At 45.9% G+C, this 20,218-nt stretch overlaps 1 protein-coding gene across 1 annotated transcript in view; it reads left to right on the forward strand.

Annotated features, from left to right (window-relative positions):
• The first annotated feature begins 16,414 nt into the window (after positions 1 to 16,414).
• KLF3 (KLF transcription factor 3) overlaps positions 16,415 to 20,218 on the forward strand; it is a 29,023-nt gene continuing 25,219 nt past the window's right edge. Inside the window, exon 1 of the mRNA XM_086611691.1 lies at positions 16,415 to 16,450. The gene's annotated coding sequence lies outside the window, so the exon portion shown is untranslated. The remainder of the gene's footprint in view (positions 16,451 to 20,218) is intronic.

Below are 20,218 nucleotides of genomic sequence, written 5' to 3' on the forward strand. Positions count from 1 at the left end.
CTCTGCCGAGCGCTGCCCAATGACACATCCCTGCTGCACACTGCCATGCCTTGAGCACGAGCACTCAGAGAGCTGGAAACCCTGCATGAAACATGCGGTAAACCCAGAGGACTCTGTGAGGGATTAGCAGCGTTCAAGCAGCCAGGGTTTGGAAATTTTGGCTCTCAGCAAAAGGACAGTTTGTTAACATGAGCAGTGGATCCTGGAACGTTTCAAACTCAGCTCTCTGACTTCAGCCTGTTTTCACCAAAGACCATCTTTTCAGATGGATGGAGTGGTCCCACCCAGGGGTTGCCTTCTGGTCCATGTCCAACCTCGTGACCGCACATGATCTGGAAAGCTGCGGCTGTTGCGTACCGAAAAGAAGCCATGCCCATCTACAGCCGTCGTCTGCCGTTCGTCCTGCAATCCCATTAAGTCGTGTTCTGCTTTGCTGACACCAGCGCTGCCAAAGAGATCAGCTGGCGAAGGAGACTGTATTAGTAATGTGGCTGGCACCTTGCCTCCTGCAGTTGAGATCACTTCTGAGCACTGACTCTGTACTGGTCCACTTGGATGGATGGCCTAAAACTCTCTCCCTCTGTTCAGCTTCCCAAGGATGTAGTGCACTTGCAATTGGGCTATTGCACTGGGCTTGCTCCATAGCAGTGATAATATCTATAATTACTATTTTTCTTGCCTTGTATCTTCTCTCTCCTAGCCAGCCATCTGAGCTGTTGAAATGGTTGGTGAGCCTGTGTCCCTGTTCCATTCCTAAAGATCCAAGCAGCCTTGTAGCCTGTTCATCTTAACTCATGGCAACGACTCCACTTTGCTGGAAGATTTTATTTAAATTGTTTCTAATATGAGTTAACATCTTTCTTTTCCAGGTGTTCCTTTGTGAAACACTTATCCCTCTCGTTCACACAGATCTTTTTATTTCAGAGATCAGAGATGTGAAGTGCAAACTGTCTTTTTTGCACAGTGTGTAAACAACCCTAAATGAAGTGTCCAGGATGGGGTTCATTTCACTTCACCTTAGCCATCTAAAAGTCAGCCTCACTCAATCATCTAGATTCCCTCTGTAACGACTGGTAAAGGGGAAATTTCTTTCAGAAGGAAAGCTTCTCTCATGCTGACACATAGGTCAGTCTCACCCTCTGGAGACATCCCCACCAAACACGGACCATGTCTAGGATACCTAATGCTCAGAAAACTGAAGGAAGATGAGACTGACGATTGATGTTTTATGTCTTGACAGTATTTTGTAAACAGAAACTAATTATTTCTAGCTCTTAAAAGCTAAGTAAAACTTTCTAGCCCATTTCAGAGAAGGTAAATAGAAGCTCACAGAGAATATACAACCTGTCAAAAGACAGAGTGGCAATGACTGTCAAAGTCACAGAAGAACACAGGAGATTCTCAATCACAGTCCCGTGCAAAGACCATTAAACCATGCCTCTTTCAACAAACATCTTTCTACTCATTGCCAGCAAACATCTCAATAGCAGTTTTACAGGGGTTATTAATTGCTTGTAGTGCCTTGCCTTTGAATAGCAATAAAAAGTGGTCACACACAAAGGATTGTCTGGAACTTGGTGGCCGGTTCATGTCCCCTAACCCCTTCAAGCTGGCTTGAAAAAAGTAGCCAAGTGTGGCATCCAGAGCAGTTCCAAGTGATCCTTCACTTCTCTAGATTCAGTAAAACTCCAGTGGAGACAAAGTTGTACCAGAAAAAGTTTTTTTCCTAAGAAAGAAGGGTTATAAGCAAAAGCAATCTTTCCTTCGACCACAACTGTGGAAGGCTTGCCAGCTCCAAACATATTTTCTAGTGTAGAGCAGACCTCCAGCCTTCACAGGTACTGTACCATCTCCCATTCATAAAAGTCAGGTCAATGAACCTTAAAATTCATAGGTTATCAAAGCCACTATAAATATATATCTATTGTGTATCTGTATTAATATCCATACATATGGATACTTGGGTGTACCCATGAATGTTTGCATGTGCACATATACAATTTTACAATTTTTAGGAACTAATTCTGTGTATTTAAACATTTGGTCTTACTAATAACGTATACAGCTCACCAGAAATTTGCATGTGCCTATAGGGCAACCCTAGAGGGATTTTTTTCACTTTATCAAGCCGGATCCAGCCTTCAGAGCACTGAAGAGACCCATAAGTCTAGGAAGGGAGAGGTATGGCTGTAAAGCCAGGGTGAATAATTAGTGGTGCAATGTAGTTGTCAAGTCACTGGGCAAATACCTGCTGTGTCTCTAGTCCACCGAGCTGCCGAACTCCCCGCTGGCTAGGGAGGGCATGCCGTGGAGCAGCTCAGCTGTGTCGTACAAGAGGCTGCCTGGGAGTTTTGAATTCTTTCTGCCAGCTTGTCAGAGACAGTTGTAAGACAAAGAGAAGGATTTGCTCTTTTTCAAAGAGTTCAGCAACGAAGAGTACAAAATAGTGGGTTTGTTTGTGGTAAAGGTAGCAGTATATCCTGCTCTCACTTGGCTACTGTGCAGAAAGAGAAAATGTAAGAACGCAAAGCAATGGCATTTTAATTTCAGGTTGTAAATGCTATATGCAGCTCTTCACACCCTGCACTTCATGCAGAGGAAAAGCTGCAGCATGCCAGAAAGGAGCTCTTTTCAGCAAGCAGAAACAAAACTGAGGAAACTGGAAAACTACATTATTTACTGTATCTAAACCTCTTTCTTATGGTAAGCAACAGCCGCGGCCAGCAAGCCACAAACCAAAAGATACCTTCGTGGTCCAGGAAGTTCAGAGATCTTTGAGTTAAATATTGAGCAACGCAGGTGCAGGCTGCAGATGGGAGGTTTGGGTGTGAAAGCATGCCAAGTACATAACAAAACTCGATTGAAGGAAGCCAATTTTAAGATCTCAGTCTGAATTCGTTTCACATAGACGGCAGGAATTCCACAGATACCCTGTCTGAGAAACAAGAGTTTTCAAGGTTCCTCAGTGTGTGAACCACTGGCACAAAAAGGGATCTGCTTTGCTTTGCTTTGCTTTCTCCCCAAGTACAGTTATCACTAGGCACACCCAAGTATCTCTTCTGCTAAATATGCGGGGGCAAGTAACTTTTTGGTGCAACTCAGTTGCAGTTAATAGGGAATTTAGTCTGTATACTGAATCAATGTTTTTTTCAAGATTCGTGTCTAATTATCTGAGAATTAAGAACTGAAGACTTTGCTGAAAGCAAGGAGGCAGACCATCCATATTTGAATTATTTCCATCTTACTTCTTCCACTCATCTTTTGCACACTTTGTGTTCCCCTATCCACTGGGATATGCAAACCATTTTTAGGACTGAAAGACATTCTGTTTTGGTGTGTTCTTCTTATCTATCTATACAGAAACAGAAGCTCTAGTCTGTAAAATTGACAGAAGTTCAAGCAATAAATAAAATTATTAAAAAAAAAAAAAAGAAGAAATTTAGGAAGGAGGTATTTGGAAAGAAATCAGCCTAGCTTGAAAAGACTGGGTGCTGATGGACAGACAGACTTTACAATGCTTTCAAACCTTGAATTCTCCCCATTTCTGCAAATCAGCACAATTAATAGTCCAGGGGAAGATGTCACAAAGAAAATACAAACCTGGTGTAGCATCTTCTTAAAGCAAATGATCCCTCTTTGGCTACATAGCAACATTCAGGCAATGTCTACTGCAAGTCTGAAAACAGTGGCAACCACCCGAGAGAAATCCACCTTGCATAACGCATTCCACCGAAGGCTCAATAGCCTTTTGGTGAACCCACTGGCTTAGAGTTTCCTTGAATGAGATCTTTAAAGAAAAAAAAATATAATCTGCATATTTTCTTCTTCATTAAGCTCCCCAACTGCATGGTGTATCTCTATTCAACAAGAATTTTAAGGTGAAAAAGCTAGAACACCAGTTTGCCTTACTAATGCCTGGTTACGTAGCTACATAATAATGAATTGTTTGGTTCCTTAAGGTGTCTTCTCTTAGCTTTGTTGACATGTTTACTAATATAAAAAAAGAAGCAAATATCCAGTTCTTACCTCATCATGCTATTCCATCTATAAATTATAGGTGATATAACATAGGTGAGCCTGTTGCATGTAACACTTAGTGAACAGGCTGTATTCTGCAGCCCTACCAAAGTAGCCCCTTCCACTTCACTGGAACTATTGACATGAATATTGGCATTCTAGATCCGGACCATTGTCCATATGGTGCTTCTAATGTATAAAGCCCTATGCATGTGCCAACTGCTTTGTTACTGTTGACACATATTTAAAAGATAGATCTTAGGATCCATGCCTTACATTTCATCGCTTAAGTCCCAATTCTACCTAACCTTTACAACAAGCATTTTAAATTTACACATTCTAAGTTATCATACCAGAAGGATTTGTAGCATATTAGGTTAGGCACATACATAAGTCTTCGCAGAAACTAGGATACTTATTAATTCACAAAGACTGAAATTATTTCTTCTTGAATATGCCTTTGAAATTACCCCTAAATGTTTACTCCAACTTAAGGATGAAAATGGTATTTATGTGGGAAGAGGGATGCTGCTGACTGTTTACACATGGGTGAATTTTGTCCAGACAGTATGTATGTTGATTTTCCACTCTAGAATTTGTGATCCTCCCAATTCTTCATTACTACCTGTCAAAAGCACTGTTGTTAGTTTTGGTTGTTCATACACTCGAAGTCACCTTTTGTGGTCAAAATATTCCATATTTGCTCCTTTTTCCATTCACCTTTTACTCTCTTCCCCAGCCCTGATCATAACTGTTTAAAAAAGCTCAAATGGATCAGTGACCTTTTTATTAATTACTCTTACCTTTGTATTAATTACTCTTTTTGTTAATTGTTCCTGTAACAAAAAGCTAGCTTGTTAACAGAGTAAGCCTTGGTTTCTGGAGGAGTGTGGAAAAATCATGTCACTGAGGACTTCTCTAAGCTGATGGTGTCTGTATAAGAAGCTCTAACTTTCTCAAATGCTTATTTCTGAGAACTTCCAGCCCCAAAGGACTGATGTTTATCTTCACAACAATTTCCTTTGGGAAGATTTGAGAGCTTAAAGACTTCAGACTTAGTAGCAAATTTTGCAGGAAGTACATAACCCTTTTGAGAGAAACATTCATTTGCATTTTTAATTCTGTAATTATTTTGCCCAAAGCAATACAATTCAACTGCTTTTTAATAAGAATGCTATTTTACCTGTCATAATTTTTAAAATATCTCCTTAAAGCTTCACCTTTAAGTTTAAGCATCTCTTCTATTTTTATTTTACACCTTAAATAACTGACACATTTTATTATCATCTCTGAAACCTAGTAAGTAAAAAATCTGAGTTGAGACTTCTATATTCTGAATTTGTATTTCTTACCTCCCATAAGCACACTCCAAAAAAAGATGCAATTTTGCCCCAGAACATAATCCTACAATTATATCACAGTTTCTTTTGAAAAGTTGAGCATTCAAACATGGCAGTATTTAAAAAAAAACAAAAAACCAACACGCTGTAAATTGCATTAGAAGCAAGAGCCATTAGAGTTATCCAAGAAAAATATGTATTTTCTGTAAAATACAAGCCCCAAACTCTACATTTCCAACTATTCCTGGAATACGTAGCTGACCTGTAGCACTTTGTCTCGGCCTTTTATTAGAAGTATGTGCAATATATTGTCCTCTCCTGATGCTCTCTGCAAAGCCTTCATAAAGAGGAGAGGTGGCAACAGGCACAACAGGAACAAGCCAAAAGAAGATTTTGGATATTGTATGCCCCAAAGACATGACAGAGCAGACAGGATGCCTGCAGAAGCAAATACAGCACAGATGCCCCTCAAAAGTACATGTGCTGAGTAAGCATGAAGAGATGCGAATGGACACCTTTTTGTGCCCAAGAACAAATACTGAGCATTTACAAGTACTTTTAATCAAGTTTCAAAATTGCTACAGCAGATTTTTATGATGGTATCTCTAAATAACTGTTCACCAAAGGTAGAATTTCTGCACTGTTGTGAACCTGCTTTGGCTCTGTCTCACTGGAATGTTTTGCTGAGGGAGCTCTTTTGAGAGGTGATCACCACAGGAGTAGCTTTGCTGTTCATAAGAGATCCAAAGGAGCCTGAAGAGAGCATGCCTTCAGCGTAGACAGAGAGTAAACTTGACTGGAAAGCCGTCTTCATGTTCTCCTGATCTCAGTCTTCTCAGTCCTATGTAATTCAGACATCCCAGACTCAGCTGGCACATGAGCTGCAGCGCTCCCAACACCCATATCCTTTAAAGTGCAGCCATTATTAACGTCCCCATGGCTCTTCCCACTCCCATTCCTAGTAAAACCCCCTTACAAAGTTTCTGAAAGCATCTGTGGAAAGCAGCCACGTGGGTGCCCTCCCTCATTTCCATTCCAGGTCAATTGCCTCCTCTCTGGAGACCTTTTTCCCTCTTCCATCTCTTGCATACTGTGAAAGGAGACAACAGGGACAAGGATCTCATCTATGGCTTCTATAGACCCAGCAACCCACGTTTTGCTGCCTGCATGACCCAGGAGAAGTAAGATCTCATTTCTGGATAGTTTTCAGTAACTTTTTCCTGTTTTGGGAACTGTTTTATTTCTGTTTAAATGTTACTATAGATACTGGAATTCAGCCTCGCAGAGTTACATAACCAGCCTCCGCAGAGGCGAGGGCAAGGATGTCAGGAGGGACATAACATCCTCCTGCGCGAACCCTAGGCTGAGGAGAGCATTCGGTGTGGGAGGGAAAGGTACCCTTCCCACCTCTCTCCAGGTCTGGGAGGCTGTGCGCCTGCCCTCAGATCCATATAGGACTGGCTGCGGCTGAAGCATCTGGGAATGACTGGATGAAACTAGTCATAGGACAGTCATTAAAAATACTGAAAGGGTAGCAGCAGATTTTGTTCAGACGTTGAGAGACAGCAACACATACAAGCAGACATTCCACAGCTTGGAAATGGGAATGAAGGTAACATTGCATTTGTCTGGACTATTCAGGACAGGGATGTGCACAGAAACCAACCCACCTTGGAAGAGGCGAACTCCAGGCCCAGAGTGCTGGTGTGGCCATGTGTCCCGGCTAATTAGCCCAAAAAGCAGAGCTAGTCAGTCGTAGTGTCAGAGCTGTCTCCATGCCCAAGGCTCGCGGTGGTGACTGGCTAAGCACAGTTCAAAAGTCACCAGCTTGCTCAGAGCAAACTCTGAGCAAAGTTACCTAACTACGGTGGTATGCTCATGGCCTCAGGCATTTTTCTATTACTCATGAGTATTTCTTTATCATATGGTAGGGAAAAAGAAGTTTCTAAACCAACTTGGAAATGCTTAAAGGCATTTGACTTTTTCACCATGGTGTTCATAATTTTGGAACTCTCCACTCTCCTCGAAGCCTACCAATTCTCTATTGCTCCCTCAAATACAACTGAATTCCAAGTGAACACCCTCATGTAAGAAGGGAAGGATGGTTCCTGATTTCTCAATGTTCCCCAGTTTCCCAATGTTTTCAAGAAAGCCACATTCAGCTCCTGACTCCTTGAAACGTCAAAGTCTAAGTTCATATTTCCAAACTGAGAGAGGCATTTCTTCTCAGATTTCTAGGTGCACACCGAAAAGCTGAGGACTTGAAAAGGACCTGGTCATTTTTGAAAACATAATACTAACATGTAGTGTTGTAGATTAAGGAACAGAAGTGGTGAGTCCTCCCTTAGAGCTTAGGCTGGAAAAAGCTTTTCTGATTCATGAAAAATTACGAAGGTGTTTGGTGAAACACACTGTACAAATGCTTTTCCTATTGTATTGAAAAAACTATGAGCACAACTGGAAGACTTGCGCATATTGTGAAACAGTTTTTTTGCTTTCACATCATTTTAATGTCACTCAGTATTTCCCAATGAAATCCTGAACAATAAACTGAACTGCAGGCAGGATACCTATGTGGTACCCCACCATGTCCTTGGATGTCCTGAATGCCACATCCCCTGCTATCCCTTTTACAATCCCATAGACTTGGCTTGAATTCTAACTACTATTGGAGTATTTCAGAGAAATTCAGGCCACTTCAACCGATCAGTTCAGTGTGGTTCTTCGCTGAGAAATGCCAGTGTGACCTTACCATTTGCTGAATCTGTAAATAAGTAATTATTTGGCTTACTTATTAAGGTAACACACCCTAGCTAGGACGAAAAACCAGACCTACAAGATAATCCTCAGCTCAAGTTTCTGCAGGCTGTACTGTCTCAAAGTATTTTCCCGTATAGTATTAGTGAAATTTCATCTATGCTTCATACTGTAGTTGGAAGTGTGAGGCACAGGTGGTCAAAGCAATAGTCACAACAGGTGCTTTCTCTCATTAATTTATGAGCTTAGAATCTTGTTCTGCAGAGAGGAAGAGATATTTTCCTTACTAGAGAAACTGTATTGGTAAGTATGTAATTAAAATTTTCTGTCAAATCACTTTTCATTAAAATAGGTGGATCAATAATAGTGTTACTAGGCATCTGTGTAGAAGGTAAAGAATTACATGTCATGTAAGGGGACTCTATTTCACACTATAGCTGGTATCACTGAGAACATTAATCTTTTTGTTTATACATTGAAATTCTAAATAACATTGCTTTACAAAAGTAATTGGGAAATGTAATGAAAACAGCAGTTATGTTAAAAAAATAAGACATAAGAAAAAAATATGTATTTTTGAAAGGATGTGCGGCTGTATTTTCCCAAATGCTTTTTTGCTTTTAATACTTGGAATATGCAGTAAAGGAAAAAATAATAAAAATTGATGATATTGCTGGTAAAAATAGAGAACAGCACTTGTTATCTGTTTGTAACCAACAGATACCGTTCTTGCTAGAGTATATAGTACTACATACAGGTATGGAAGATGGTAGCTACTGGCTATTCCTTTACTTTGTTGTTAATGTCTGCATTATGGTACTTTAAACTTGCAATTTGTTTTCATTCTGGTTTTCTATTTAACAAGTACAGCATTTTTTTATAGGTAGTCGCTGCCATGAACAGCCAGATTTTAAAGCACATAATGATCCTTATCTTCCCCTAAAAGTGGTACTTAATGCAGAATCACACTGTTGGTCAGGTCGGAAGGGACCTCAGGAGGTCATTTAGTCCAATCGCCTGTTCAGAGTAGGTACAGCTCTGAATTCAGAACAGATTTGCCTAGGTTTTGTCCAGTCAGATCCCAAGAACCTTTTGAAAAGATTCAAGAGCCTCTCTGGGCAACCTGTTCCAAAAGTTCATGGCAAAAGACTGGTTGTTCTTGTTCTGGCTGGAACCGCCCCATTCCCTCATATTTATGACCACCGTCTCCTGTTCTCACACTGTGCTCCTCAGCCTCAGCTTCACCTTCTCAGAAACCTCCCCACATGTGCCGAGGGGGCTGCTGTTAGGTCTCCCAAAGCCGTTTCTTCTACAGGCTGTCACACCCTTTACTGAAATATTTTTTAAATATACTGATACTTTTAATACACTGATACATATTTTTAATATACAAAAAACTAGCTAAAGATGGCAGCTAGTCCAAACTAGTCAGATACTGCAAAGTTTTTTCAAACAGCAAGGCAAGGAACCAATATCGTATCAACTTCAGTACATCTCTTCAGACAAAGGAATTAAATTCTATGTTTTGTCTGATAAGTCATTTCAGGACTTCACAAATCAACGAGGAAATGTGCTAACTTTTCAGTAAGTATTTAAGGACATTAGAGTACAAGAGATACAACATTTTTCAGTCCTACATTAACTCTTCAAATTTTGCTAGTATACATTTTTCATGCAATATCAGCTTTTCAAGGAAAAAAAAAACAACCAACCAAACACCAAACCAAACATTGTTTCCCAAAACTGCATGCTTTTGGAGGCTGTTTTTTTTAATATCGAGCATCATGAGTCATCTGTTACTGTGGAAATTCCAGTAAGTCAATGGAGTTATGTCAGACCTGAATTGGACTCTCTAATTTCTGACAATACATCCTAAACTACACAAGCAAACAAACTCCCCAAATGTGAAAAGAGGGAAAAAAAAGTAAAAATGGCTGTTAGTGTCTTCCATATTTCAAGAAACTTCTCAGTGGCCCAAAGTTCTTCCTCCATTTCAGCAGGACACATAAAAAAACAGTGATCTCTGGATATATGAGACCTCCAAAGACCAATCTGTGTCCTACTCAACTAATATAAAGCTGAGCCATACATAACAAAACATGACAAAATGGGGAAAGAAATGCTTTAATTAAACAAAAAAAACCCCACCCCAGAATATCTTAAAATTTATCTATTTTCCCATCAGTCAAACAAATAAATAATAACTGGAGGTACAGCAGCCTTAACTACAGGCTGCTATAGTCAGATGGCCTTAACTTCCTGGAAAATCCAAGATCTATTTTTCTCCTAGGAGGAATCTGGCATCACATTCATTGAGTTGCCTAACTGAGCAAAGTCAAAGAGACTTCTGTATGATATGAAGTCTCAACAGACATAAATAGATACATCTAAATTACTTTTTGCACAGCAAAGTCAACTTTCATCTGTTAACAAGTGCACTGTCTAACTGGAGCATAATATAATTTTTTAGAACAGCAAAGGCCAGAATTACTTCCCTGGACTTCCCACTGCTTCAAGACTTGCACAGCACATTTTGGAACGCAGAGCAAATTTTTATACAGTGAAAGTCAACAGCTACGTAAGCAGACTGGTTTACATTTCACATCCAGTGAACTGAGGTGAACAGAGTAACTCCTTATCCACGTGTTTCTCATTGCTTTCTGTTGGGAAGGAACAGCGGACAGAGACTAAAAGCAACAGAACTTTTCTAACTAAACCACTGACCGCATATATTTTTTGCATGAGCAAATCAAACCATCTTTCTGTTTCCTGTTCTACACTCTGAGGAGAAATTCCAACCCCAGTAGTGAGGAAAATGCCATTATAGTAATGAAGCTCATACGAGACAGAGCATCTATACAGATGGCAAGACTATGTTCTCAATTACATCAATTTCCTCACCTCCTCTTGAGTTCATGTCAGCATAAATTTGATGAGAATTTGGTTTCCAGACCCAACAATCTTTACACACACATATCTGCAATTACTTCCAAAACTGCTGCTATTCTTTCTGCCATGGAAATCTCAAGGGTCCTTCAACTACATCTTGGACACCAATACTTAATACAACAATCTTTCTACGCTTCAAATAATGAAATTCAAGCTGAGCAGCCTTCCGTAGCAGATACACCTGCAACAAAAACATCCTTTTTTCTCAAAAATATCAACTCGTAACAAGAACTTCAACACACCCCCCCCTCAGTCCTCAAACGTTGTCTCTATAATTTTGATTGCTGCAGTGGACTTGAGGGCTGACTCTCAGAGGGCTGTTTTTTTATTAAAAGCAGTCATGTGCGACTCGGTGGTTTTAACTAGAAAGAGCAGCCATCCATCTTTTCCTTGTGTGAGGCAGCGAACACAAAAGAGCCCTCTGTTGCGGTGTTTGAAATTTGTTTCTGCACAAAACGAGAATGCATTTCAGGGGTGAGCCACTACAGCAATTGTCTTGGTCCTCGGGCCACAGGAAGGGGCAGGCGGGCAGGAGGCACCTGGGCCAGGTGAGGCAGCAGGACTCGTCATCCAGCGCATGGGCAGGACGAGGGAGCAGGGAGGGGTTCATGCCTTCGCCTCTGCCCTGGGCTCTGTGCACCTCAACACCAGCTCTGCCCAAGCTCCTCCGGTGGTTTCCTCTTGCCTGCACCTGCGCGACGGCGCCCAGGAGCCTGGCAGCTCACCGCTGCTTTGCCCTTCCTCCCAGCAAACAATAAGGTCCCAATTATGCAAACACGGGGGTTGACTCACGGGTTGCTCATGTGCCCACGAGGCTACAAAGATGAGGGCCCACCGTGTCAATATGGGAAGTCTCAACGCAACAGAAGTGCATCTGAAGTTGTACTGTGACGGTTTTAACACCTGCAAAAGCCTTTCCCGGGGGACCAGTGAGTTGACGCTACCCACACAGCTCCCAGAACGGCACTGAAATCGTCTGCCAAAAGATGGGGCTGAGTCACAGAATTCCAAGGAGGGTATGTCCGTACTACAGTCACAACCGATGTGACGGCAATACAGTGTAAACATAGCTGGGCAAGCTTTAAATTAGCTAGCCTGGGCACTGGTAGTAGTCTAACCATTGAGTTCAGGCCAGCCTAACCACTTAAGTATTTATCCAGCTTTTTGGGCATGTTTTCCAGCCGGCTCTCTGAGTTCCACGCTGCCACAGTTGGATTGCTACCAGCTCCCCAGTTGACTAGTTTAAAAACAGCTCAGGTATGTCTGTGACTGCAGCGTAGACATACCTAAGCTTCTAAATCACTTGAACTCCCATTTAAACTCCTACTGTCTCAACTTCCACATTTCTAAAAATTTGGAATTACAACACTGGCCTGTATCGTCACTGTACTGCTGAGATTAAACATTTGGGGTGCAATAAATAAATATCATTTTCAGTGTGAAATTTATGGTTCTTCCAAGACATGAACTGTGTTTAACGAAAATAATGATTATTTCTGGCTGTGTGACGACCTCTCTCTCATTCATTCCCAAAGCAGTTCAGTACCAGATGTACGAGGTGATCATCTGACCTGAAACTCTGCAGAACACAGTAAGTTTATATACAGATATCCAAATACCTGAAACAGGCCTAGGCCTTACCCTGTACCTGTGGACTAAGGGAAAAGTCTGCTGATTCCAGTGGATGTTTTTCCTGCATAAATACAACTCACTGACTATATAGTACATTTTGTAACATGGAGCAACTCGGAAGAAATGCCAGCTTAACATTTGCATTGCTTGAGACCAGCAAACCACTCCAACTTCACTCCATAACCTGAAGTTGAAATAAGGACTGAAAAAGTACACAAAATTCTTAACTACTACTTTCATTTTTAACTGATTTTTGGGAAGCAGAACATGGCTTTTACCTTTAAAAGCCATAAATTTATATACAATTCAAGTCACATTCATTGCAGTGGTAATTAAGCTGATGTAGCAAGGGTTCATTTCACCATGGCTAGATTTGGTCCTTTAACAGACATCTGAACATATTGAACCTTTTCTTGTAGCATTTTAATACCGATTTGTTCACGCCCAAGATCCAGATGTTCCCCTCCGCCCACTCTACATACCACCTCCTGCCTGCTTATACCAGAAATGTGTAGGTGCCAGCACTCTCCCTAATGCTTGGGAGTATGGATTCTCAAGGCCTCGTCATATCAAATCCTCCATCGCATGGCAAGGCCTCGTGCCATGTGCTACAAACCAAAGTACACCCAAGCAATATTCCTTATTCTTTCAATACCAAGGACTTGCATACCACTGCTCTCCCTTCTGTTTGGCGAGAGAAGTCATTCAGCATGTCAACATTTGAAATGCCACTGGGATGATGGGCAGAGCAGGGACACAGGAGGTGTTGGGCTGGAAGATGTTAAGGGCTGCCATCAGCCAGTCCTTTGATCTAGAAACACTTCCAGACCTGGTTAAAACTGCTAGGTCTGCTAACCAGATGGCAAGTATTCTCTGCGTTCCCAGCTTCTCCCTCCTGGTTTTTCAATTCCCATTAAAATCAGTGAGATTCTGCTCCCTTCAGAATTTGAATATCCCTTCAAATTTTTTCATTGCTAAGTATGAAAACGAAACAGAGGAAGGCAATGAAATGCTGACAGGTGTACCATCTTGGCACCGCAAAAGCATCATTCACAACCCTTCCTCTCCTTTCGTTTGCCAATATAAATCCAAAGTGACTTCACAAGACGACAGTAAAATTACACTGGATTACAACAGGTTCATCTGAGGCCAGAACTAGATAATAGTTAACAGAAAAACCCAGTGACTTTACCGGGAGCAGCAAGCTTGCTACTACTAAATATTTCAGCATTTCTCACAATTTGACTACAACCAGCTCTGCCTCTGATCTAAGGGTTCTAGTTAGCTGTGTAACCTCTGCTAGTTCCAAGAATAAAAGAATGCAAAACTGGGACATTAACTACTGTATCCTGAGCGTGTCCATGCAAGAAAAATGCAGCAGACCCTTTTCACAGCCCTAATGAAATGTTTTCTGTCCGCATGTATGTTCTAACACAACAATTCTGTTTATTTTACAAGCTTAGAATAAAAAAAAAAATGACACTTTACGAGCTACATTATAGTATTTCAACAATACCTTGTTGTGACATGATACAGTGTAATCACTTAGCAAGAGATACTACAATTTATTGTTATGTCATTGAGTCATACCCTTCAGGGCTTCATACTGGTGTCTTAGTTTGCTTTTTAAAGACTAGCAAGCTAAGTAAAGGGATGCATTAAAACATCCTAGAAATAAAGACGCAGACTGAGCATGTGCCTGCACACTGCAGTGTGTTTGAAATCACTTCCCCGACCTTTTCCCCTTCCCTCTTTGTTTTGCTTTTACAGCATTATTGTCAAGGTTAATAAACAAAGAGAAGGGAAGTAGCAACCCAAACATGCGAAAACAGGTGCGTTACATTAGGGTTCTATTCAGGCAGTTAAATACACAGACTGATCCTACGGAGGTAGAGATGCTCAGCACCTACTACGAGGCCAAGCAGGTGGCTGGAGTCTTGCAGGGTGACCTGTCCATCCACAAGAAGCATCACTGGCTTTTCATCCATCCACACAGTTTGCACTGCAGGACAGGGCCTGGCCAAGCACAGCATTTGCCTCTTGCTTGGCATCGCTTTTAGGTACCCCATATCAATCAGGAAAGGACACGATTTTATACGGTGCACTGTAACAACTGTAAGCACAATACAGGAAATTAGTGGCAGCACCTCTCCCTAACCAATACAGCTCAGACCATAGGCCAGAACATACTTTTCTTAAAAAACATTGCTCTGAGTGAAGTCCCTCGGTCTATCCGTGGCTATGGAGATAAGCAGCGCCCGCTTCACAGGCGGGACGCGTAGTGCACCCCGCTGAAAACTCTGTCTCAAGCAGAAAGCGCAGTTTCGGCATAAACTCAGCCTCCTCATCGTCACGGTGTGCCCCGCTGCCGCCGCGCCGGCCAGGCCGGGCCGGGCCCCCGCCACAGCCGCCGCTGCCCCGCTCCTGCCCTTGCAGCTGCAAGAGCCCGGACACGGGGAGGACTGGGACACACACGCCCCGCTGCCCGCCGCCGGTGCCAGCCTCGGGGCTGGGCAGGCAGGCGCGGCGCGGGGGGGCCGCCCCGCCCCGGGGCCACCCCTCTACCTCGGGAAGGGCGAGCCGGGGGGAGCGGGCAGCGCCTCTCCCCGCCTGCCCCCTTCCCTCCCGCGCGGAGCCTCTCCCCGGCGGGAGGCGGGAGCGCAGCCGGGCACGACGGGCTGATCGCAGCCATAAAAAAACACCCCGGCACGGGCCTCAGGCAGCCGGCAGTCCCGGCGGCTGGGGCGGGCGAGCCGCCAAGCTCGGGGCGGAGGCAGGCCAGCACCTCTGCCCCACGCCCGCCGCCCCGCACCGCGGCCAGCGCCGCCAGGCCTCGCCTCGCCTCGCCTCGGCCGGCCGCGGCCCGGCCCCGCCACCTCCCCGGCGCGGCGCGACGGGGCGCGGCGCGGGCAACCCCGCGGCAGCAGGGCCGGGGGAACCGCCGCCCGGCTCCGCGCCGCCCCGCTCCCTTTCCCAGCCCCCGCCGGCGAAGCCAGCTCGGCGGCAGCGCCCCAGAGCGAGCACCTCCCTTCCTTCCCCCCGGGCGCTGGGTGTTGCTGTTGTTTTGCTGCCGCCGCCGCAGGTCGGCCGGGGTGGGCGCGGATGGGAGGGAGGGAGGGGAAGGGGTGCGTTGCGCTGCGGGGCTGGGTGCCAGGCGCACGCCTCTGCCTGACACACGGGCGGGGAGGAGGAGCTGGACGGGCAGGTTTCTCAGCGGGGCGGCGGCCCCGGCCCCGCTCCGCTCCCCTCCCCGAGCTGCTGGGGATAATTAGTGTCTGTGCGAGTCTGTCTGCCCCCGGGAGGCAGGGCGGGCGGCGCGGAGTCAGTGCGTGCCCGGCTGTTTGTGCGCGGTGACTCGCCCCGGCCCCTCGGAGGAGCCTCCACCCCGCGGGCGGGGAACCGCCCGGCCCGCCCGGCCGCGCTCCCCGCCGTGACCCTCCCACCGCCACTCACCCCGCCGGCCCGGGGAGCCTGGCAGGGCGAGCGGCGCCGGCGTCATGTGACAGCGCGGCCCGGTGCCAGTAGCCCGGGGGGAAGGCGAGCGAGCGGGCGGGCGGAGGGCGGGAGGCAGGGCGGCGGGCGGGCGGGCGGGCAGCTCCTCCTCGCACACGGACCCGGAGCCACCGCGGAGGCGCCTCAGCTGCGGGGACGCGGGACACGCCGGCCTCGCGCCTCGGTGCCACCGAAGCGCCCCCAGCCCCCGCCACCCGGCGCGACCCCCGGCACTGCGGGAGCCTCCGCACCGCCCGCCGAGCGTAAGTGTGAGGGCGGGGGGGGGGGCCGGGCCGGGCCGAGCTGAGCTGTGCCGTGCCGGCTGCTGGATGGAGGTGCCGGAGGAGGAAAGTTTCCAGGCGCTGCGAGCGGCGCGCAGCCCGCGGCGGCAGGGGGTGGGACGCCGCCGGCAACCCGCGGAGCGGGAGCCGTGGCCGGGCGGTGGCGGGGAGAGGGTGTCCGTCCTGCCGCCGCTGCAGGGAGGGGGGAACGGGGTTCGTCTCGGGGGTCGCGGGGTCTCACAGCAGCGCTCCCTCTGCGGCGCCCGTGAAACTTCCTGCGTGGCAGCCGGCGCGGTGAGGCGGTGGGAGCACGGGGCGGGGGGGCTGCCGCTGTCTGTCGCGCCCGCCTGGGCGGGCAGCGCACCTGTGTGGCCGGCGGCGCCGGTCAGGGTCGGGGCCGCCTCCGCCGCCGGCCGCGCTCCCCAGCGGCGCGGCCCGGGGCCTCTCGCCCGCCCGCCCCCGGCGGGGGGGGCCTGCGGGCCGCCCGCCCCTCAGGGCCGCCCTCCTGCCGAGCGGGAGCGGAGCCGCTGCCCCCGGCCTCCCGCCGAGGTGCGAGAGGCTCCTCTTCGGTTAGAGACTGAGCTGTCATCGGATCCCGCACGGGATATCGTGCCAGACGGAAGGGAGGTGCAAAGTACCGCGGGTTCCCTCGGCGCCCAGGGCAGCGGGGGCAGTGCCGGGCAGGAGCTCGCCTCCTGGCCGTGTCCCGCCGGCAGCGCCGAGCTGATCGGCGGCGCCGTGTCCCCAGCTTAACTCCTGGCGAAGTCAAGGATGAGACCGGCTCTCCAAAATTTATTCCTCGTGCTGTCATCTAACCTTAGCACCACTTAGCCGTGATGTAGGTGAGGTTAAAACGCGTAAAGTTAAGCGCGGTTAAGTGTGGAGTTAGAAATAACGACTGTAATTGGCCTCCGTTTTCTGGATGACAGTTTGTTGGATTCTTTGAAAACCGAAATGGGAGTAGGAGTTACTTGCTTTGGACCCTCGTCAGGTGAGCGCCTGGCACAGCTAGAGGAGCCCTGGAAAAGGAAGGTTCAGCAACAGGACCCCATGCTGGGAGATCACAGCACCTAACCGGAGTTTGGGAGAAAGACCTATTTCAGAATAGATCAAGTGGTCATTCAAGAGTTACATGAAAAAAATACATTAAAGTTGCTTTGTGTACTCGCCTGGTGATTTGGGTACTGTACCTGCACTGTCTGCTGTGTTGTATTTGTTTCCTCACCTTTCAGAATTCAGGAAGTGTCACTCTTTGTGGAGCTGAGCTCTGAAGGATTTGTTGTTGGGAAAAGCTGAATTTGGGTGGCTGATAGTAGAGCTTCGAAGACTTGACTAATATCCATAAATGTTCATTACCTGTATTGAAAGCAAAGGATTACATGGCTGCTCACTGATTCTTCCGTAGAATAGTTTAAGATGCACTGTCTTGATAATCGCATGAGGAGCTGCGTCTTGCGTGAGAATTACATCTGGGTTTGATAGTCCTGACCCAGAAGAGATTTATTTCAAACTAACTTTCCTCTTTTATTTTTAAGAGTATTTTATCTAGTATCAAAATACAAAAAAAAACCCTAAGTGGCCTTTCTTATTTTCTCCCAAGGAGGCAAATACTGCCCCCCCACCCCCCCCCCGCCGCACATCCTGTTACAGATATATTATAGACCACAAGGGAGACTGGGGGTAAGAGCGGGGCGGGAGGGGGGAGAAAGAAACTAAATGGTCTCTCCTTTCCCTGAGAAACCAAACAAAATTCCTCTAAGTAGCAGAGCTGCAAGGGAGCCCTTAGGTACTGTGAGGATTTGACCTACGCAACATCTGTTTAGCCAAAAGCAAAAGTCTTCAGATAAATAATGATGTAAATGTGAGTGTGATTAGTTGAAGGCTCTGAGATAATAGAGATGGGAGTTATCCAACCACCAAATTCTTTATATTTCTAGGTGTTCAGTATGGAGAAAGTAAGGAACTGATACTATTGGCATAAAACCTACACCTGCACGTTGCTGTGTAGATTCTGTACTAGCTGCTTGTGTTGCTAAACTTCAGTGGTGAAACCCCACAGCAATTAATTAGTGTTACCGTGGTAGTCGTCCACATAATTTGCTGTAACACCATCTCACATTGGATAATATTAGATGTCCCACCCATGGTGTGTAAATAACCGGTGCAAAGTATGTAAGAGAAGAGAGAGTACTTGAAACCACGGCTTCGAAGGAAAACGAGTGTTGAAGTTACTCTATTGCATGATGATATCTAGACGACATGCACTTTTCCTCTGTCTCACGTCGTCAGCTTTTTTCATTTATTCAGCTGTATGTTTAGGTGCTTCAAAAATCAAAGGCATTATATCCACAGAAAATGAGGTCCTGAGATGAAGTCTGAGTACATGTGAAACAGGGATGTGGAAGGCTAGGCGTGTGACGGCTTAGAAAAATATTCTTGGGTGCACTGAGTGATGTTGGTCCTCAGCTATTGAGCAGTACGGGACAAAAGTGAGACACTGTCCAGGAGCAACCCCTAACTTTACAAATCACTCCTGCAATGGTCGGATTCGCCCTGCCTCTGCCTACGAAGAAGATGCTTACTGTCAGGCTGGGCACTGCCTCTTTGGTGTCACGAAGCTGTATCTCTGTTTAGCTACTGGCATTCTGTAAATACAGTAATAAACCAGCCAGTCCTAGGGAAGGTTTCAGCTAATCGTCATGACCTGTGGTGCCTAAAAATCTCCTGCTCCCTGATGTTAAGGGAGCCTGTTTGTAAATAGGGCAGGTCCCCTGCATAAGGACAGTGTTTTTATTCACACCCAATGAACAAACACCTCCACCCACTGTTGTTGTTTTAAAAGACTCCAGCTGCTCATGAATATAGGGTCAGGGAGGGCCGCCTAAATGTTTCTCTGTGCTTTCTCCCCAGCGCAGCCAGCAGAGCTGTTTCCTGTTCTTTGTTTCAAGGCTGGGGTTTGCGTCACACATTCCAAGTGGCATATGTGGTGCTCTTTCCTGTTTCAGGCTGTTTTCTGGCAGATCGGTAGCCTTGTCCAGGCCCCTTGTCACTGCCCCTCAACTCCCAATCCCCACCCAATGAGTTATCATGTCTCTACACACTCACGATTGCTTAAGATGCCTGCATTATGTCATAATGAGGTTTTCAAGTTAACCTTTAACGCACGCCCTCAACTCCAATATATTTATGGGGGTGAACTGGAGAGCTTCATTCCCTTCGCTGAAAACTTGCATTCGAGTCTCCAGAAAGTTGTGAGCCAGGTTTCTGTGCCTCGCTTGCTCATCAGCCGATCTGGAATAGCTCCATTAAAGTCACGGAGTTACACCGGTGTGGAAGGAGCGTGAGATGAGACTTCACATCTGTAGGCTCACACTCGTAAGAGAGTTTTGGATTCCGCCCTTGACCCACCTGAATGGACCACTGTACACGCTTTGTATTTCCAGATCTCAAAAGGAATAGGTATTTTCCCCTTACACAAACAGGAAAATTTACTGTCTTCCAGATGGAATACAGAAAACGAGGCACTGCTGGTTAACTTTTCTTTGGAATAAATAGGTATGGCTGTCCCACATTTTTGAAGGCATACAAATAAATTTTTTATTCCTGTTTTTATATTTGTCTTTTTCCCCCACCCTGTTGCAGGCAGGCGTAGATAAACATCGAGAGGAAATTCAGAAAGAGAACATAAATCTTTCTGTTGCTTTGGATCTGGCAGAAGAAGAGCTGAAGGACCCAAGCCAGAGCTCACTG

The sequence above is a fragment of the Tauraco erythrolophus genome, chromosome 5 (assembly GCF_009769465.1).
Source record: "Tauraco erythrolophus isolate bTauEry1 chromosome 5, bTauEry1.pri, whole genome shotgun sequence".
In the NCBI taxonomy this organism is placed as follows: domain Eukaryota; kingdom Metazoa; phylum Chordata; class Aves; order Musophagiformes; family Musophagidae; genus Tauraco; species Tauraco erythrolophus.